We start from the raw sequence: 20,702 nt of genomic DNA on the forward strand, positions 1-20,702 counted from the left end.
TCAGTTTTAGACCAGCCCCTATTTCTGATTTTCTCAGATTCACTTTCATCTGGTATGGTACCTATGGATTGGAGAGAATCTGATGTCATTCCAATATTTAAAAGGGATTACAATCTCAGACTGGCAATTAAAGGCCAGTAAGTTTGACATTTGTGGTGGGTAAATTATTTGAAGGCTTGTTAAGGGATCACATTCACAATTTTGTCCTAGTGAATGGCATTATGAGTAGCAATCAGCATGGCTTTATGAAGGATAGGTCATGTCGGACACACATGGATAGGAAACTGGCTACATGATTAGGTACAGAGGGTGCTTTAAAAAGGGGTGGATGGCTTTTTAGCAAGTGATCTGGATCAACTAGCAGTTAGGTAGGTTAAAAAAAGTTAAAAGGTTGAACTTGATGGACGTGTATCTTTTTTCGAGCTAACTCACTATGTTACTATGTTCCTATGTTACTATGTTATTGAACCTTTCTCTATTGATCTCAGGTGTAGAACTACCAGAATTGCAGCTTTCACTGCCAAAAATGGGTCCACAACACAAAGTACACAACTGGTGACTATTTGCAAGCCTCTTAACTTTTTTCTTACAATACATCAGTCTATTGCCATTTTTGTAGCAGTGATACCTGCTGAACAATGTTGCCCATCACTAGTGTTCAGCATCAATACTATTTACATCATGTCTATGTAAAGTAAAGGTGTAAATGCTGCTCTTTCTTATTTGTGAAATAAAATATTTTATACTACCATTTTCGAGTACGTAATGGCTTTTGGAAGCTAATTTTAGTAATGGTGACAGACAATGTAAAATTATAATTTTTTCCTTTTTAATAAACAGCGTGATAAACATTTTTTACTCCATTTCTCTAGCATTAAGTCTTTTAAACAGCTTGTTAAATAGATCCCTGTATGTTTAAAAGGCACTTCTAAAAATGAATGAATAAATGAAAATGAATGAATATGGCTAAAAATGCCATATGTTATATAATGAACTTATTGCACCAGCCTAAAGTTTCAGCTTCTCAATAGCAGCAATGATTCAGTACTTCAAACCTGTTACAGGCGGTCACCATCTTGGAAAGTGTCTGCAACACTCACATGGTCAGTGGGCTCTGAGCAGCTGTTGAGAAGCTAAACATAGGGGCTGTTGCAAATTATCAAGCAGAAAATTAGGTTTGCCTGTAATATAAGTGGATGCTACAGGGCTGATTGTTAAATAATGATGCTAGTTGCACTGGTTTCTGTGCTGCCATGTAGTAATTATCTGTATTAATTATTAATCAGCCTTATATTGTAACATTTATATTCTATGTGTATTGTATATTTTAAGTTGGTCCCTAAGCTCAGTAAGTGACAGCAGTACAGAACATGCTCAGTGAATCAGCAGAAAAGATGATGGGGAGCTATAAGAGCATTTTTGGAGACACAGATCTTTACTGCTAAAGGGCTGTGATTGCTTTGGGCTGGTACAGGAGCCCAAAACATAATTTACAACATTTCTAGCCTACTTCTTTAGTTAATATTAAGTTCTCCTTTAAGAATAAGGGTGAATGGCATTAGTAGCTCAGTCAATGGGGTCTCATGTATCCCTCTATTTGGGATAGCTTTACTAGTAAGTACCCAGTGTAAATATGAGTGAGTTTGCTGGTATTACTCAATGTGTGTCTTGTCACATGTATGTGGTGTTGGAGCAACAGTTCCATGCAGTATTTACATGTGAGAGATGTCGGTGGGTTTTCATCTTGGAATCTGAGCTGCAGACTCTAAGAGGTGAACTTGCAGCACTGAGAGCATCGGCGAACGAGGGGGAGGAAAGGAAGCTCGCAGAGCAACCACTGGCAGGGGCTAGTGGAGTGGGGGGAGGAGAAGGGGCAGTGGATGCTGAGGGAGGAAGGTTTGTGACAGTCAAGAGGGGAAGTAGGGGACAGAAGAGTAGGGGGGCTGGTCCACAGTTTGTCCAAAACAGCAAATTCGCCGTTTTGGCTGAAGATGCTGGGGAGGAAAACTCCGAACTGGCGTGTATGGAGCAGGCTGACTCTCGGAGCACCCCGGGAGGCAGTGGCTCTAATACGGGTGGTGGGGGGAGTGCAAGGAAGGAAAGGCAGGTTCTAGTTATAGGGGATTCAATTATTAGAAAGGTGGATAGGGTAATCTGTCGCAAGGCCCCTACATGCCGAACAGTCTGCTGCTTGCCTGGTGCTAGGGTTCGGCATGTGGTGGAACGAGTGGACAGATTATTGGGAGGGGCTGGGGAAGACCCAGTGGTCTTGGTACACATAGGTACCAATGACAAAGTTAGAGGAGGTGGTGAAGTCCTCAAAAATGATTTTAAAAAACTAGGTGCAAAGCTGAGGGCGAGGACTTCCAAGGTAATTTTCTCAGAGATATTACCTGAGCCACGAGCAACGCTAAGGAGACAGCGGGAGCGTAGGGAGATTAATGCGTGGCTGAAAGATTGGTGTAGGGAGGAGGGTTTTGGGTTTTTGGAGAACTGGGCTGATTTTTCAGTCGGCTACAGGCTCTTTGCTAGGGATGGGCTGCACCTCAATGATGATGGGGCAGCTGTTTTGGGAGAGAAGATGGCTAGAGGGTTGGAGGAGATTTTAAACTAGGTGTGGGGGGGGAGGGTTCAGTAAAAGATTCAGTGGTAGACAGGTTAGATGAGATAGTGGGCAAAGAAAGGGAAAATGGGGGAGGAGATTTGGCTGGGGATACTGTTAAGGATAGGGAGGACCACATGTCATATGTTCAATATGGTGCCAGTATTAAATGTATGTTTACAAATGCAAGAAGTCTGACTGGTAAAATGGGAGAGCTGGAGCTGCTGGTGATGGAAGGAAAATATGATGTGATTGGTGTGGCCGAAACATGGCTGAATGAGTCGCATGGCTGGGCAGTAAATATCAGTGGCTATACTTTGTTTCGGAGGGACAGAGGCAATAGAAAGGGAGGAGGGGTATGTCTGTATGTTAGGCAGGATTTAAAAGCTCATATAAAGGAGGAGGTTATGTTAGAAAATGAGGGGGCAGAAGTCGTATGGGTGGAGTTTTTCACCAATTGTAAAGAATCCAGCAAATTAATTGTAGGCGTATGCTATAGACCCCCTAATGTAAGTGAGGAGGAAGAGACAAAGCTCCTAATGCAAATAGAAAAGGCTGCTAGTTTAGGTAAAGTAATGATAATGGGGGATTTTAATTACCCAGATATTGACTGGAGCAACGGTACTGCTAGATCAGTTAATGGGAACAAGTTTATATACTTATTGCACGACAATTTTTTAACACAGGTTGTTGAGGAGCCTACCAGAAAAAATGCTATTCTTGATTTAGTGATCTCAAATGACCCAGAACTTATAGCAAATGTGCAAGTCATTGAACCCCTGGGTAATTGTGACCATAAGGTTATATCTTTTAATGTCTGGTGCAAAAAACAAAAATATACTGGGGCAACAAAAACCATGAATTTTGCAAAAGCTAATTTTAGTGCCTTGAGGGCTGCCCTACAGAGCATTGATTGGGGCATTAGGTTTTCAGCTAAAAACACAGAACAGAAATGGTTGTCCTTTAAAATGATATTAAATCATTACTGTTCTCAATTTATTCCCATAAGGACTAAACATAGAAGCTCTAAGAATCATCCTGTGTGGCTTAATACAGAAGTAAAGAAGTTAATGGGAAAGAAGAGAAAGGCATTTAAAAACTACAAATCTGTAGGGACAAAAGCTGCATTTAATGAATATAAACACTGTAATAAATGTTGTAAATCAGCAATCCGGAAGGCTAAGAAAAGAAATGAAGAGTTAATTGCGGTGGAGGTGAAAACTAACCCTAAAAAGTTTTTTAAATATATTAATAGTAAAAAGATGCAGGTTGAGTGTGTTGCTCCATTAAATAATGGTACCAGTATGGTTGTAACAGATACAGATAAGGCAAATGTGTTAAATCAGTTCTTTTCTTCAGTGTATACAATAGAGGAGTCTGGGTTCACAGGCTCACTTAATAACTGCACGAATGGTTCAGCTCAATCTAGTCAGTGGCTGACTCAGGATATGATTCAAAAAGCTTTAATACAAATTAATGTAAACAAGGCTCCAGGGCCTGATGGCATACACCCCTGGGTTCTAAGACAGCTTAGTTCAGTTTTAGACCAGCCCTTATTTCTGATTTTCTCAGATTCACTGTCATCTGGTATGGTGCCTATGGATTGGAGAAAAGCTGATGTTATTCCAATATTTAAAAAGGGATTACGATCTCAGCCTGGCAATTATAGGCCAGTAAGCTTGACATCTGTGGTGGGCAAATTATTTGAAGGCTTGTTAAGGGATCACATTCAAAATTTTGTCCTAATGAATGGCATTATGAGCAACAATCAGCATGGCTTTATGAAGGATAGGTCATGTCAGACGAATTTGATTGCATTTTATGATGTGGTAAGTAAGATTCTGGATAGTGGGGGGGCAGTAGATGTGATCTATTTGGATTTTGCCAAAGCGTTTGATACTGTGCCCCACAAACGACTGCTTTCTAAACTAAGGTCTGTTGGACTTAATGAAGTCGTTTGCACGTGGATAGGAAACTGGCTACAGGATCGGGTACAGAGGGTGGTTGTTAATGGGACATTCTCTACTTGGAGTAAAGTTCTTAGTGGGGTCCCCCAGGGCTCAGTATTGGGTCCACTTTTATTTAACTTGTTCATTAATGACTTAGGGGAGGGTGTTGTAAGTAATGTATCAGTGTTTGCAGATGACACAAAATTATCCAGCCCAATTGATTCCATCCAGGATGTGGCATCCTTGCAACATGATCTTGACAAACTGGCAATCTGGGCAGCTAAGTGGCAAATGAGATTCAATGTTGATAAATGTAAAGTCATGCACCTGGGATTTAAAAATATCCAAGCCACTTATACCCTTAATGGGACTGCACTAGGCAAATCCATTATGGAAAAGGACCTTGGAGTCCTTGTAGATGATAAACTTGGCTGTAGCAAGCAATGCCATTCCGCAGCATCAAGAGCAAATAAGGTCTTGAGCTGTATTAAAAGGGGCATAGAGTCAAGGGAGGAGGGGGTCATTCTTCCACTGTATAGAGCACTTGTAAGGCCCCATCTAGAATATGTCGTACAGTTTTGGTCTCCATCACTCAAACAGGACATTATTGTATTAGAGAGGGTACAGAGAAGGGCAACTAAGCTGGTAAAAGGTATTGAAAATCTTAGCTATGAGGAAAGACTGGCCAAATTGGAGATGTTCACGCTGGAGAAGAGGCGGTTAAGGGGTGATATGATGACTATGTATAAATATATAAGGGGATCATATAAAAATCTCTCTAATGCTTTATTTACCAGTAGGTCTTTCCAGCTGACACGAGGTCACCCATTCCGATTAGAAGAAAAGAGGTTCCACCTAAATATTCGGAAGGGGTTTTTTACAGTGAGAGCTGTGAAGATGTGGAATTCTCTCCCTGAATCAGTTGTACAGGCTGATACATTAGATAGCTTTAAGAAGGGGTTGGATAGCTTTTTAGCAAGTAAGGGAATACAGGGTTATGGGAAATAGCTCATAGTCCAAGTTGATCCAGGGACTAGTCCGATTGCCATTTTGGAGTCAGGAAGGAATTTTTCCCCCTCTAAGGCAAATTGGAGAGGCTTCAGATGGGTTTTTTTTGCCTTCCTCTGGATCAACTGGCAGATAGGTAGTTAATAATAATAAAAAAAAAAGGTTGAACTCGATGAACATGTGTCTTTGTTCAACCTTGCTTACTATGTTACTATGTTAGCACCCTAAATGTATTTTTAAACATGAAGCACAGACTTGGCTGCAGGAAAATAAATAACATTATTTTTACAAATTGTGCCAAAATGTACTGGAGTCAATGGGAAGGTGAAATTACTTTGTGGTTAATGTGTTTTTTTCTGTTGGTCAGGATGGTGTGCCTGGATTAATGCAGGCTTCCTGTTCTCTATTGGACCAAGTCATCTGAGCCACAGGCACCAGATGGACTTCCAGAGGAACCCAGGTAACTGGGGTGATTCAGTAGACCCAGGTGATGTTGACATTCAGGCACTGTCACATGTCAGTGAGACTCCTCGGGTTTGTTAGACCTTGGAGGAATCCAATATTAAATCCTATCAGCTCCTCGGTAGTTAAAAAAAATAGGTGGAGGAGCTTAAGGAGATAGAGTAACCAAATACATACAATACATAAATACGGCCGGTGAATACTACTCTCATAGACAGTGTAGTAAGGGCAATTATAAGTGAGCTGACCAAGCTTCATATTCTGGTGCCATGATTACAGGGAACACATTTGTCACCCTTATTTTGTTTGTGGTTCTGTATGAGTGTAATACAGTGTTATTGTAATGTTAGTGTAAATTATGTTCATATTTTTTTGTAAAGTTTTCAATAAAAAAACATAAAAACTCTATGATTAATACTTCACCAGGTGAAAAGGTTTGCTCATCCCTTATCAGAACTTTCGAAAACAGTCAGAAGGGCATATAGAAACAGTATGCAGGAACTAATTAGCAAACAAACATAGACCTTTTGGGTTTGTTTGTATAATTATCTGTGCCAAAAATATTCTCCCAAATTTAAGCTTGGGTGCACTGAGAAAGGCTGTGTGGTTTTTCCCACTGGATCAGAATGTACAGTGCAACCGGAGCTTTGCTGCCTTCTTAAAAGTGATGAAAGATTCCTCCACTGATACACAACTCAGTAATGTGCAGGCCACACAGACAGTGCACTCATGGGGGAGGGAACGGGTAGGGCTCTTTACTGTTCCTATGCTGGTGAGCACCAGATTTTGTTGAAAAAGTCACCTTTAACCCTTTATGTGCCTGCATTATTTTACATTCCCCTCTTTAAACTTGTGTGGATTTCATGACTTTAACTGGTATTTCACAAAAGCTGGGATATATCTCAATATCCCTTTGGGACCAAAGTGCGAAACCTATTTAGTTGTTAATTGAAACCAGAGTGTTATAAAATTCTGTAATTTAATTGCCTTAAGCAGGATCTATTTTCATGTCATTTTTGTGCAGTTATTTGATGAAAAATATTGCCTGTTGTGTTTTATAAGAACATGATTTCCATTTATCATCATTTGTCTGGAAGCAGCCAGTCGCCAAGGGGTTTTATTAGTAGTGAATCTACTATATTTAAGATTATTTATTTTCAACAAATATGATTACTAATTAATCAGATATGTTGACATCAGACAAATAGCTCATGGGGGCTTGCTTTATTTTTTATCAGTATTTTCTAAGTGAGGTCAACCAGTGCACTCATCTTAGCAATGTAATTATTTTGCTACACCATAGATATAACTTGTTGCAAAATTGCCTTACTAAGCTGTTGTACACAGGTTTAATAAAATGCAACCCACACATTATACCAGGGCCGGAACTAGGGGTAGGCAGAGTAGGCACGTGTCTAGGGCGCAGAGCTGGAGGGGCGCCAGGCACGCACCTTCTGCCTCTCCTACCCCTAGTCCGGTCCCCTCTCTGGCCGGCGTGTGTCAGTTTGCACATGCGCGCTGTCCCTTTCGCACCGCCTCATGTGTTCTTTTGCACATGCGCGTTCACATGTTTTTCCGTGCACACCAGGTTTTCTGCGTGTGCGCTGCTGGGGCGCTCCAACCAGCTGGGCTGCCTAGGGCGTCTGCCCAGGCTGGCCCGGCACTGCATTATACAAATTAAATTGACACATATAGTTGGGAATAAACATTTCCATTTGCGGAAAAAGGATCAGTTCAGGAGCATCAACAACTTTGAAGGTTTTTAACCCTATGCAGTCAGCAATTTTTAACATTTTCATTTAAATGTGTAAGAGCAAGACACCTATCTTTCACCCGGAAACTACAAATTAATCGGATTATTGTACAAATCCCAGTCTAGATCATGATACCTTTCAATTGTAAACGAGACATCTGCCATTGACTTATATACATGACCTTGGCAGGTTTGAGACAAAGTACTTATTTATTCAGACTTTTAGCAGTTTTTCTCCATTAAAATGATGTTTTCCCCTTTAAAACTCCAACCAGAGAAAATCGGAATTTTGTTAATAATATTTACTGTATGAGCCCAGAAGTTCAGCAGAACCATAGCCAATAGGATCCATACCTTCCAAGCAGCTCCTCATCGTGGATCTTAAGCCATCTTTTAATTACTCTGCACATACTCAGTTGGGCTCATTTATAAACAATGGCAAATTTGCTCCTGGGCAGTAACCCATAGCAACCAATCAGTAATAAGTTTTTTTTCAGCCAGCTGCAGGTTGAACACTGAAACCAATCATCTGGTTGCCATGGGTTACTGCCTGGGTGCAAATTTACCTAGTGTTTATAAATAACCCCCATTGTGTTTTGGAATACTGTGTTAAGAAGCTAGATTTAGGATTAATAGGAATTGAAATAACCAAACTTTAGAAGACATTGAGGTTGCATCTGTCATAGAAGGTAGTCAGAGAGCTTCTAGAATCCCCCAATTTAAAGCAAATCCTGCACTGGAGTGCTTAGGATAATCTTGTTTGACACATCTGATAAGCCCAGATATGTTTGTTTTTGTGACATGCCCTTACCTTTAAGTTGATGGCCTGATCTACAGCAACAGTGTATTACAAGTTCGGATTAGTTAATATTATGGTGTGTAGAGTTAGTATTAATTAATACTATCATATGTAGAGTTAGTACTCCAGATATTAATACTAATATAAAAAATAGAACATCAGTAAATTGTAAACAGAAGTGTACAGTATTGAATTTAATCTAGTTGCTATTTTTTAAAAAATAAAGACAATGTAATGTACAAAATAAATTGTAAAATAAATACAATATAAAATCATTATGTATTTAACAATGTATGGTGCTTAGCATATATTGTATTTATACCACACTACTGTGATATTCACTTACTCTCTGTAAAGTGCGGACACAATATACAAAAAAAGTGTAAGCAGTAAATAAACTGATGATGAATTCATTAGTGGAAATGTAAAAGGGGAAATGTAATAAAATTTGAAAAGAGAACAATTGTGTGAATATAACTTTGCATGTTGCAGTGTAATATTCCTTATTGCATTGCAAATCTTAATTGCAGATTGCAAATATTTAAAACCTCCTTGAAGGGGGTGTAAAATTTTGGAGCAAATGTAACAACTTTTTCATCAAGTCGATTTAGTACATATGTACATACTGTATATACTGCAATATCGTAAACTATATAATTTGCAATCACTATCCTACTGTTGAGTGAGGGACAAAGTGTTCACAAATGCAAATATTTTAGGTAAATTGCCATTGAGAATAAACTGCAAATTATTTTTGCATTAGCGACCAATATTACTTTAGCGACTCTTTGGGTCACATCCACATATGAATGACCACATTGTAGGCTAAAACATTAGCACAGGTATGGGACCTGTTATCCAGAATGCTTGGGACCTGGAGCCTTGCTGATAAAAGATCTTTCCATAATTTGGATCTTCATACCTTAAGAAAATAATGTAAATATTAAACAAACCAAATAGGCTGGTTTTTGCTTACAATAAGGATTACATTACCTGTATACTGTATCTGTGTTTCTTGTATATAATGTAGCTTTAAATTAGGGACTTATTTATTGATGTATGTTAATTAGCTGGGGCTTAAAAACTATAGCTCCTGAGTTAAGGAGAACTACACACTGGTCTTACTAATGACACTACTCACTACTCACACTGTATGCTTGGGGACTTGATTTTAAATGCACTACAAATGCTCACAAATAGTGTATAACTCAATGACGTACAATGAGGGGCCTTCATGTGGCAAGTCAGCTTACATATTTTGGTAAAAGTGTGGTACCAACACCTCATTTTTTGTAAAATTTATTTTTAAAGGCAAACCGTGTGCTGGCAATTTTTCTTTCTCTTAAAGGACCAGTAACATCAAAAAATTTTTACAAAAAATTCGTTAGTATAAATCGAAAAAAAAACACCAAGCCAAATGAAACTAAAATTGCAAAGTCTTTATTAAAAAATAACTTACAGAAACTCCACTTCCGCTCCTCTTCAGAAAAGGCGAAAAGGCGACGATCCATCGTGCGGCGCTGGATTTCTCCTCCCTGGCTATCTCAGATATTCTTCAGCATGTGAAGGAGCCGTGGTCCTTGGAACGTCGGATGCGCTGATGGGCTCGCAGGCAGTTGTTCTCCTGGCAGTCCAGTCCCATTGCCTTCATCACAAGAAGAACACCAAGGCTTGAACTTGCAGGGGGCGCCCTGCGGAGGAGGCTGGAGGAAGAGCAGGAAGCCACAGAGGAAGGCGAAGTCAGAGGGCTCACCAGCAGCAGTCGCGCCGGCAGATGAGGTCGCAGCACCTGTTCGTCCTATCGTCGGCTCCCCTCCCCGCAGACTGTATGTTCTGCCGTGGCTGCTGCGTGCATGGGAATGCTAGCTGTATGCGCTCAATGCCACTGCGCTGTACCACCATCCCTCCCGCTCCCCCACATCTACCTGGACTCAGGACGACCCCCATGTGGCCTCCTCCAACCTCGTGCAGCAGCCCCCCAACTAGATAGTACTTGTCCTGCAGGGTCTTGGTTTAGCGCCTCAGCTGGTACTTATGATCCGGTTTTTACTTCACGTGCAAGGACTCTGGACTATACCATAAGGGCATCATGGTTCGTTTTTACTCGGTCCTGGCTGGCTTTTTTGCCCCGCCTTGCCCTGTATTGCTAGGGGGCACAGGTGAATATACAGTCTGCGGGGAGGGGAGTCGAAGCAAGGATGAACCGGTGCTGCGACCTCATCTGCCGGCGCGACTGCTGCTGGGGAGCCCTCTGACTTCGCCTTCCTCTGTGGCTTCCTGCTCTTCCTCCAGCCTCCTCCGCAGGGCGCCCCCTGCAAGTTCAAGCCTTGGTGTTCTTCTTGTGATGAAGGCAATGGGACTGGACTGCCAGGAGAACAACTGCCTGCGAGCCCACCAGCGCATCCAACGTTCCAAGGACCACGGCTCCTTCACATGCTGAAGAATATCTGAGATAGCCAGGGAGGAGAAATCCAGCGCCGCACGATGGATCGTCGCCTTTTTGCCTTTTCTGAAGAGGAGCGGAAGTGGAGTTTCTGTAAGTTATTTTTTAATAAAGACTTTGCAATTTTAAAGTTTCATTTGGCTTGGTGTTTTTTTTTCGATTTATACTAACGAATTTTTTGTAAAATTTTTTTGATGTTACTGGTCCTTTAAATACTGTATATCTTAGTTAAGATCAAATAGAAGGTACTGTTTTATTATTACAGAAAAAAAGTAAATCATTTTTTAAATTTTGGATTATTTGGATAACATATAGTCTATGGGAAATGGCATTGCTGTATCTTTCGTATCTATCTGGATAACGGGTTTCTGGATAATGAATCCCATACCTATAACATGCTACAGGGCTCCTGCAATGCAATGTCCAAAGTACAAATTTAGACACAATTAGCCATGTTTTTTACCCAGAATGCAGCATTTTACCCATTTGTGTTTGAATGGTATCACTACTGGAGTCTCAATAACAAGCAATTTAACTATCTATTGTTTTTGGCATATTTTTTGGATATTTCTTAAAAGCACTACCAGTTTTTCAGCCACATATTCCTGAATTTTTATGCTTTTAACATTTCAGAAAGTGTCAAATCATTCTGACCATCTTTCTACACACAAATATATATAAATAAAATATATATACAGTATATGTTAACGAAGGGAGCCCACTGCCTCTATGATCTGGTGCAGAGTTCCTCCACTTTCCAGGTTGTGCTGCGAGTGCTCAGGTGTTTGCGCGTAACATCATCCACAGTGGCACAAAATTCAAATATTAAAGGGCACCTTACTTAATGTTCCCTGCCCAATGTAACGGTTCCTTCCGAGTTCCTGGGTGTGTTCTAATTCTATTCCTGATTATAACTCCTGTGTTTGACCCTTGCCTGTCCCTGACTCTGCCATCCTCCTGCCTGAAATGATGTCTGCCTGTTTTTCCCGATTTGGTATTTGTAAGAAACTTACCCTGGTGGTCTAGTGGGCAGCGGGGTCCACGCTGCGTCCTTGGCGTGGATGCCCGCGTCGCCGCTCCTATCCTGCCCTTGCCGGCGCCATCTTGGATTACTAGGGCGCGCGCGGTGCGCCTGCGTGCCTCTTAAAGGCGCAGGTGCGCTGGCGTGATTGCGCCAGCGCGCAACGGCGCGAAATTGCGCACGTTTTGGCGCCAATTTGTTCCCTATTTAAGGCCCATTCAGACCTGTAGCCATGCCCGTTATAGGATCATATCCTGTGGTTTCCTGAGCTTTTGCTACCTGTTTCTGAATTTGCTATCCTGACTGATTATCCGTGATTGACCCAGCCTGTTCCTGACTACTCTGCATTCTGTATCCTGACCCTTGCCTGCCTACGACAACTCTTCCTGCTTAACCCCTTGCTTGATCACCCAGTTTGACCCCTTGCCTGTTTGACGATTCTGATATCCGCCTGCCTCGACCCAGCCTGTCTGACCATCCTTCTGCCCTATCCAGTCTATCCGATTATCTGGTTTTGACCCCTTGCCTGCCTGACGATTCTGTTATCTGCCTGTCCTGATCCGGTCTGTTCCGTTTCCACCTGACGCCTTGTCCTTGACCTTCTGCCCAAAGACTCTTGCTATCCGGTCGTGCCCCTTTGCCAGCCAGAACTCCTCGCCTTGTACCCCTCGTTAAGTCCAGGTGGCACCCAATTAAGCTGAGGGCTCCTCCCGAAGCCCAAAGGTGGTCACACTACTGGTGAAGCCGAGCCGAGACCAGGGTCCTTGGCATTTGTTCTGGTATTGGGTGCCGGCCGTGACAGTATTGTGTATGTTTCTTCCCAATTCTGGCCTGTGACCTCGACCTTTCTCTTGCTCCCCACTTTGGTACTGCATTACCTGTGTGGTTTGACTCGGCCTGTTCCTGACTACGCTACTGCTTCTCTGTTCTATTTATATATGCTTGGTTCCCGTGCTCGCCCAGAACTTTCTCCCTGGCGGCATCTGAGTAGCAGAGGGCTCTACCTGAAGCCAAAGGCAGCTTCTAAAGGCAGAAGAGAGGGCTGAGACCAGAACCTTGGAGTTAGTTTTGGGTTAGGGATACTATACGTTACATATATATTTATATATTCATACAGTATACGAGGCGTTTTTAAAGAAGACCTGAAAATAAAAACAGTAAGTTATTACAAACGCTCCTCTGTTGAAGAAAAAAATAGTCACTGGTAATAAAAGGCACAGAGAAAAAACTGCAGTCACATTTTACTAGTCTAATTAACTGAGTCATTTTCCACATGCTAACACTGAAAATTAAATTGATAACTGGGCAGTACGCTTGTCTTTAAAACCTAATGAAAAAACCTAATATTTCTATATATCTGTCATTATTTCTCACATGACCTGTAAAGTCTCTGATTAATTGTTAGAAAAAGGATCAGGCAAATTAAAACAAATGAAGTTGTACCGTATTTGATTTATACATTCTAATTACTCACGCAATATAATTTCAATAGTCACCAATTCTGTTTCTTGTAGGCTGTCCATTAATCTCATTAGGAACCATTAGGAATATAATTTTTATTGTGTAATACAGTTCAACAGGACGACAAAACATAATGAACTGAAGCGTTGCTCTAAGATCATCAACGTATTAATTTCCTGATGCCGCTATCATGTTCATTTTATATTCACTAACAGATTTGGCTGATCCAGCTTGGGGTTGACAGATGCTACTTTTAATGTGACTCTGTATAAGTCAATCACAAAAGAAATAACAGGTTTAAATATGTTTTAACACTCGGATAGCATGTATAATTGCAATATGGCAGTGTGCAATGAAGATTAAATTAGTCTGTGGCACATAGAACTAGATAATTATGCAGTTCATAAAATATGTCAATATCAATTCCCCCCCCCCCAAAAAAAAGTTTATTAATCACAAGTGAATAGTCTAGTCCTATGCCTCTCTGTATCTGTTTAAAAACATGTTTCACATGACAATTTCGCATGAAGGGGCATTCAATTTTATATAATAATTATATATATATGTATATAAATATATACTATATATCTTTTATTGTTGTTACTCCAGTTGATCTTTAAAAAGTTAATGAGTTGAAGCATTTACTACTACATAATACCCCATATGAAAAAAGGTATGTTTTACTCTATATTAAGGAAAACTAAAAGTAAATGAACGCATTTGTTTCTAACATCTTTATCTGTTTTTGAAAAGCAAACTTTCTGTGGGATGGGTATGGGATCCTTTTATTTGGAAACCTGTTATCCAGCCTAGCATGTATGGCGGTTCAGGGCTCAGACTACCAAGCACTTACCTCATACGTTTTCAGGAGCTGAGCCCTTCTCTCTGCATTGGCGGCTCTTGCCGCTTCTGCAGAGAGTCAGAAGGGATGACAGCCCCCTGGGCAACCAAGCCTATGTTTTTTTACAGAAGTAGAATTACACCAAAATTCTTGCCTATTTTGAAAGCTTTGGTTGTCCTGAGAAAAAAAACAATATATTATTTTCCTGGGTAAACTAAAATGGCAGGGAAAGGGTTAAATAATTTCTGGCAGAATTAAGGTATGGTGATCCAAATTACAAAAACATTTCATATCTGAAAACCCCAGGACCCAAGCATTCTGGATAATAGCTCATGTACCTGTAATAAGGGTTACTTATGAGTCACTGTTTAGGCAGATATGGACTTTTTTAAATTACTTTTATCCCTCAAGCTTTATGTTAAAAATTTGATTCTTTTTAACTTGTTTATAGAAATTGATTATATTTATCAGATCTTAAAAATAGCAGTTCATCATTACTGGCCTTTAGATATGGATATTTGAACAAGGTCTCAGTTTCTGTTCTGACTCCAAAATTGTATTTAAGCAATTCTAAAGCATGTATGGGATCCATTATCCGGAAACCCGTTATCCAGAAAGCACCGAATTATGAAAAGGCCATCTTCCATAGACTCCATTATAATCAAATTTGAAAAGGATTTTATTTGTTTCTGTAATAATATATCGCTACCCTGTTCTGGATCCAACATAAAATATAAGTAATCTTTATTGGAAGTGTAGCGCTATAGGAAATTGAGTGCACCTTACTCTACTATACGCTTCACTCCCAGTACATATGCTCCGGATGAGACCTTAAAACCTTAGGGAGTGAGCCTTCGCAGCGATGTGGAAGCAGGGTGTAGTGCAACTGTAACTGTATTCAGGGTGGAATTAATTGGGCGCCAGTGGTTCTTATAACTTAACCATAGAACAGATTTATTGAGCACAATATACAATCCTCAGTGGAGTGTACATAAATCAGAACATTTGCAGGATCATACAGTACATTGAATAGGCAGTACTCACAACACCTTTGGTCAGTATGATTCTCCTCAGAGATAGGAACAATACATGCAGCTTTGAGGAGGTACACCCAGCTTTCAGCCTTTTCCCTTAGTGGAACCTGAGGGGAATCTATCTACCCTAGGTCTGTACACTTAGTCCCTACTTCTGGGCAATTAGTACCCTGGGATCTTAATCCCACTACAATCCTCGTAGGAACCTCAAACTGCTCAGATAAATAATCTGACTGTCTGTCACTCCTAGAGCGACCTATTAAAGATATAAACTACACTGACTAAACTCTATTTAAGTTTAGGTTCCACAGGGGTCCTGTCTGCTTGCTCAGACCAGGACTAACACAAAATGGACACTGAAAGCATGGCTTCAGAAGCTTTAATATTCTAGCACAATGCCATCTGCTGGTCACTGTGGGAAACAACAAGGGGCATAGCTTAAAGCAGGAAGAGCAAAAAGTACCCCTCCCAACTGTATTTTAGGACCCAGTTAGGTGTCTATAACACTGAGGGACTGCTTGCTAAATAATACTAGGGGTGGCTATGCTACACATCCCTACAGAAGTAAAACCAGCCTAATGGGTTTATTTAATGTTTACATGATTTTCTAGTAGACTATGAGGCCCATTTACTTAGTTCGAGTGAAGGAATAGAGGAAAAATAGTTTGAATTTTGAATGGTCGAATATGGCTACTTCGACCATCGAATGGGCTACTTCGACTACGACCTTCGACTTCGAATTGAACGATTCAAACTAAAAATCGTTCGACTATTCCACCATTCGATAGTCGAAGTACTGTCTCTTTAAAAATTCCTTCGACCCCCTAGTTCGCCACCTAAAACCTACCGAGGCCAATGTTAGCCTATGGGGAAGGTCCCCATAGGCTTCCTAACAATTTCCTGATCGAAGAAATATCCTTCGATCGATGGATTAAAATCCTTTCGAATCGTTTGATTCGAAGGATTTAATCGTTCGATTGAACGATTATTCCTTCGATCGTTCGATCGTAGGAATAGCGCAAAATCCTTCGACTTCGATATTCGAAGGATTTTACTTTGACGGTCCAATATCGAGGGTTAACCCTCTATATTCGACCCTAGGTAAATGTGCTTAAAGTATGAAGATCCAAATCACAGAAAGATCTTTTATACGGAAAACCCCAGGTCCCGAGCATTCTGGATAACAGTTCCATACTGCATAACCTATTGCCAGCCTAATTGCTCATCTGCTGACACTAATTTATTCTTCAAGCTGTTATAAATATTTAATAGTGACCTCATCTTAGCTCAAAGGGTTTGCACCCCCCAAGAAAACATTACTCTAAATAACTTTCTATTATGCACATTTTCAGTTTGAAGTTATTTGTTGAAAGCTGTATCTCCCTTCCCCTTGCTATTATCTGCACTGCGTGTTCTGACTCTGTGAAGAAGCATGCAATGTACATTTTGAAAATGAAATTTGTTGTAGGATAGATGTATGTAGGTTTATTTTTATTTTTAAAGCGCTTGTGCACAAAAAAATGGGTCAATACATTAAAAAAAATCTGCTTCCCAAGTTAGAACCAGCAGTGTACAAAAGAAAAATAGGTGCTGCTTTGATTGCAATTACATTTAAAGTAACTTTAAAACCATTAAAATGTTTGACTAACATATATATTGCCAAGAATTTTTCAAAAAGATTCAAAATTGTATTTTTGGCTTTACATGTTATCCCTTAAAACACCTACAAAAGACTAATGACTTAAATACTATTGCAAAGCTTTACTATAAAATATAGTTTTGAGTAAATTCCATATACTGTAGGGAAAAAATGTCACACACATTCACTAATTCATACAACGCAAAGAACATGGATGCCGGTACAATTAAATACATTTATGCCAGTAAAAGTTTAAAATGGAGACAGTTTCCCACTTCTCACACACAGGTGTTTTCATTTATCACTCGAAGGAAATGACTTTTTTTACACCTAATTTAATCTGAAGCTAATCACAGTTGAAATGTTCAGTAACACTGCCCTACCCATGCAGGTGGTCTTTCTAGAAGGCAGTGGTTAATCTTTGCCATTGGAGAGACAGATTAAATGTACAGGCTGATTTAGCCCAATTTGCTAAAATAACAGCTGCTACAAATTGAAGGCAAGTTTAGGAGCCTCTACAAACAAAAGTTCCTCTGCTTCTTTCTGCATTGGAAGGGATAGTCTAATAACTGCACACTGATATACAGTAATGCAAAATAAGCAGGGAAACATTTGATTCTTAATATAGAATCAATAAGTATAAGGAGGAACGACTAATGAACACGTGAACTGCCTGTTGTCTAAAAGTCTTTTTTTTTTTTAAAGGCAATTACTGATGCAGTGAACAGTTTTACTGTGTAGCCACAGACATTGGCTCTTTTTAATAACTTATGAACACAAAAAGACTAATTTTATTTCTTAGCGATGAATTAATGTTACACTTTGCAAAAACCTTTGCATGGCAAATCCTTCCATTTTTAAGCAAAGCCTTGCTGAATATTTGCATACTTGGTGAACAGACTCTTACTAATCTGTAACATAATTTATAGGAGATTTAATAGAAGCCAGTTACATCCAATCGACTCTTTGATTCTAAGTCATAGGCATATTAGCAAGGAGAGCCCAAGCGATTGGAGAGTTGAGTTAATGGAGACATATATAGGATAGAATACCTCCCCCACCCTAATTTTGTAGGCAATAAGGACTTATATATGGTGCTGGTTTTATTTTGGACTAACAAGTCATATTATCTTTAAAAACTGTGTCACGATCCATGTTTCAAATATCCTAATGGTCACTGCCAGAAGCACAGTAAGAGGGGATAGCCAATCACAGCTCTGCAGTCACATGAGCAAAGGCAGACTTTAGATCCCTCTCAGGTAAGACTAGCTGCTGATTGGTTCCTATCCTACAGTGTAGTGTGCTGAGTGCCGCCTGCTCCTTGCACAGCCTGGAAAACGAGGCAGCAGAAAGTGGAGCAGAAGGGATGGACTAGTAAGGTTTTTGAATACATTTTCAATAAATCAACCTGAAACACTACTTTTTAAAACACTTTCCTCAATATTTAAAAGAGTATAATGTACTGGTACATACAGTATGTCGTCTTTAAATGCTGCATAGAGGTGTAAGTGTTGCTAATTATGCTATCACTGAAGATGCCACTGATAATATTAGTTCATTGTTTACAAAATGTTGAAACCTCGAGAAAGATTCTTTAAGGTAGAGGCTGCAATGTCATCTGCTCCACTTTTACGGTAGCACACAAAACAGCACTGACCCATGTAAAATATATAGGTTGCATTTATCAAAGGACAATAATCATGAGGGAGGTTTATCAATAATCAAGGTTTCACGTTTTTAGCAAAGCCACTTCTAGTGATCATGATTATTTTATTACAATAATAAAATATCCTCAGTGGCATCATATTTTGATTTCATGGAGTTTCATGGAGTCATTCAGTTCTGCCCCAGCATTTAATTTTTATGGACATAATATAAACATCCCACAAAATACATTAATCCACTATATTGTTTTTTGTTGTGGTAATGGTAACATAATAAACTGTACATGGAGCAGGTTTACTGATGAATCTGGCATGCCTGTAATATAATTCATAAATGAAAAGAAATAATGAACAGCATTATGTACCAAAAGGTTGTCACTGTCAGTACAAATTAAAGGGATACTGTCATGGGGAAAAAAAAATTCAAAATCAGTTAATAGTGCTGATCCAGCTGAATTCTGCACTGAAATCAATTTTTCAAAAGAGCAAACAGATTTTTTTATATTCAATTATGAAATCTGACATGGGGCTAGACATATTGTCAATTTCCCAGCTGCATATTTACATACCTTAAAATGATTTTCCCAATACAAAAAAGACTAGTATTTCTGCTCTTGGACCCTACATACTACTGGAATTACATCTGCTTTCTGACAGTCAAATATACTTATATTGACTCTCCCCAAAATTTTATAATTTCAATAATGTTCTCTCAGACAGGCATTTGAAAAGCTGCTGAGTCTGCAATTTAGGACTCCAGCATTTACATTACAACTATGCATGTTTTAATCATGAATCATCAGAGTTGTTTGCATACGATTTTAGCAAATACTATTTTTAGACTTGGTTTAGCAAAATATTATTACAGTTGCCCAAAGGTGACCAATGTATAAAATAAAGGCTTTTTAGTCATCAGGCATACATAAAAATTCGTAAAATTCCTGTGGTCTCTAATATAAATTGGATTTTCGTTTTTGATGGTATGGGTGTGGGAAAACAAGCTGCAGTACATGCTAGCATATAAGAATCCTTTTTCAGACTTGTGGGTCATTCTGTATGTACAAGTATATGCTTTGCTGCTGGGTCAAACAATTACATCTTAAAATAAGGGAACAGTAAGTTTGTGTTTTTCCTACAGACTGACTTTTGAAAACATTTAAATGATAGTTATTAATGCGTGTAATTGTTCTCTAACTTTAAGTGAACAAAAACCATTCCATCTTGTGGGTCAAAAACTATTCAGACAACTGAGGTGAAATTTTTCAAGCTGTGTTAAAATATAGCAGCATTCATGTGTATGGGAGTGACTTAAAATATTCAATTTCTTTTCATGATAAAATCATTTGTTTGACAAGATATTTCATTCACAAAACTTATATTTTTATGTCACTCTTCACAGGTACATAATACTTTGTTATCTTTACATACTTTAAAATTATTTTCCCAATACAGTCAAAGTTAAGGGGGTTATTTACTAAAATCTGATTTTTTTGTGGTCGGTGTTTGAAAGGGGAAAATACAATTTTTTTCGTAGAAACAAAACCTTGAATTTGTCGAAACGTATTAAACCCTGAGGTCGAATAAAAAAGTACTCCATCTCAAACCTGCTGAGATCATGTAGAAGTCAATGGCAGACAAATCTGAAGATATCACGCAGGGATTTGTGCAATAATCCGAATAATTTGTGGTTTTCGGGAGTCAAATCCGATTTTATTGTCTTTTCTCGATTTCATTTATTGATAAATTAGGTAAAAATGTGGATGGGAGGTTGGTCAAAGTGGTTTTACTAAAATAATGAGAAATTTTCAGATTTTAGTAAATAACCCCCTAAAAGTACAGTATTACTGCTCTTGGACCCTACATACTATTGACTACTGGAATTACATCGGCTCTCTGCCAGTCAAATAGAATCATACAGGTACAAGGCAAGAAGGAGTCAAAGGAGTTTAAAACACATGCTTGGCTTAAAGTGGTAGTTCACCTTTAAATTAACTTTTAATTTAAAATAGAGATTGACATTCTGAGT

This window comes from Xenopus laevis, chromosome 4S, assembly GCF_017654675.1.
Source record: "Xenopus laevis strain J_2021 chromosome 4S, Xenopus_laevis_v10.1, whole genome shotgun sequence".
Taxonomy (NCBI): Eukaryota; Metazoa; Chordata; class Amphibia; order Anura; family Pipidae; genus Xenopus; species Xenopus laevis.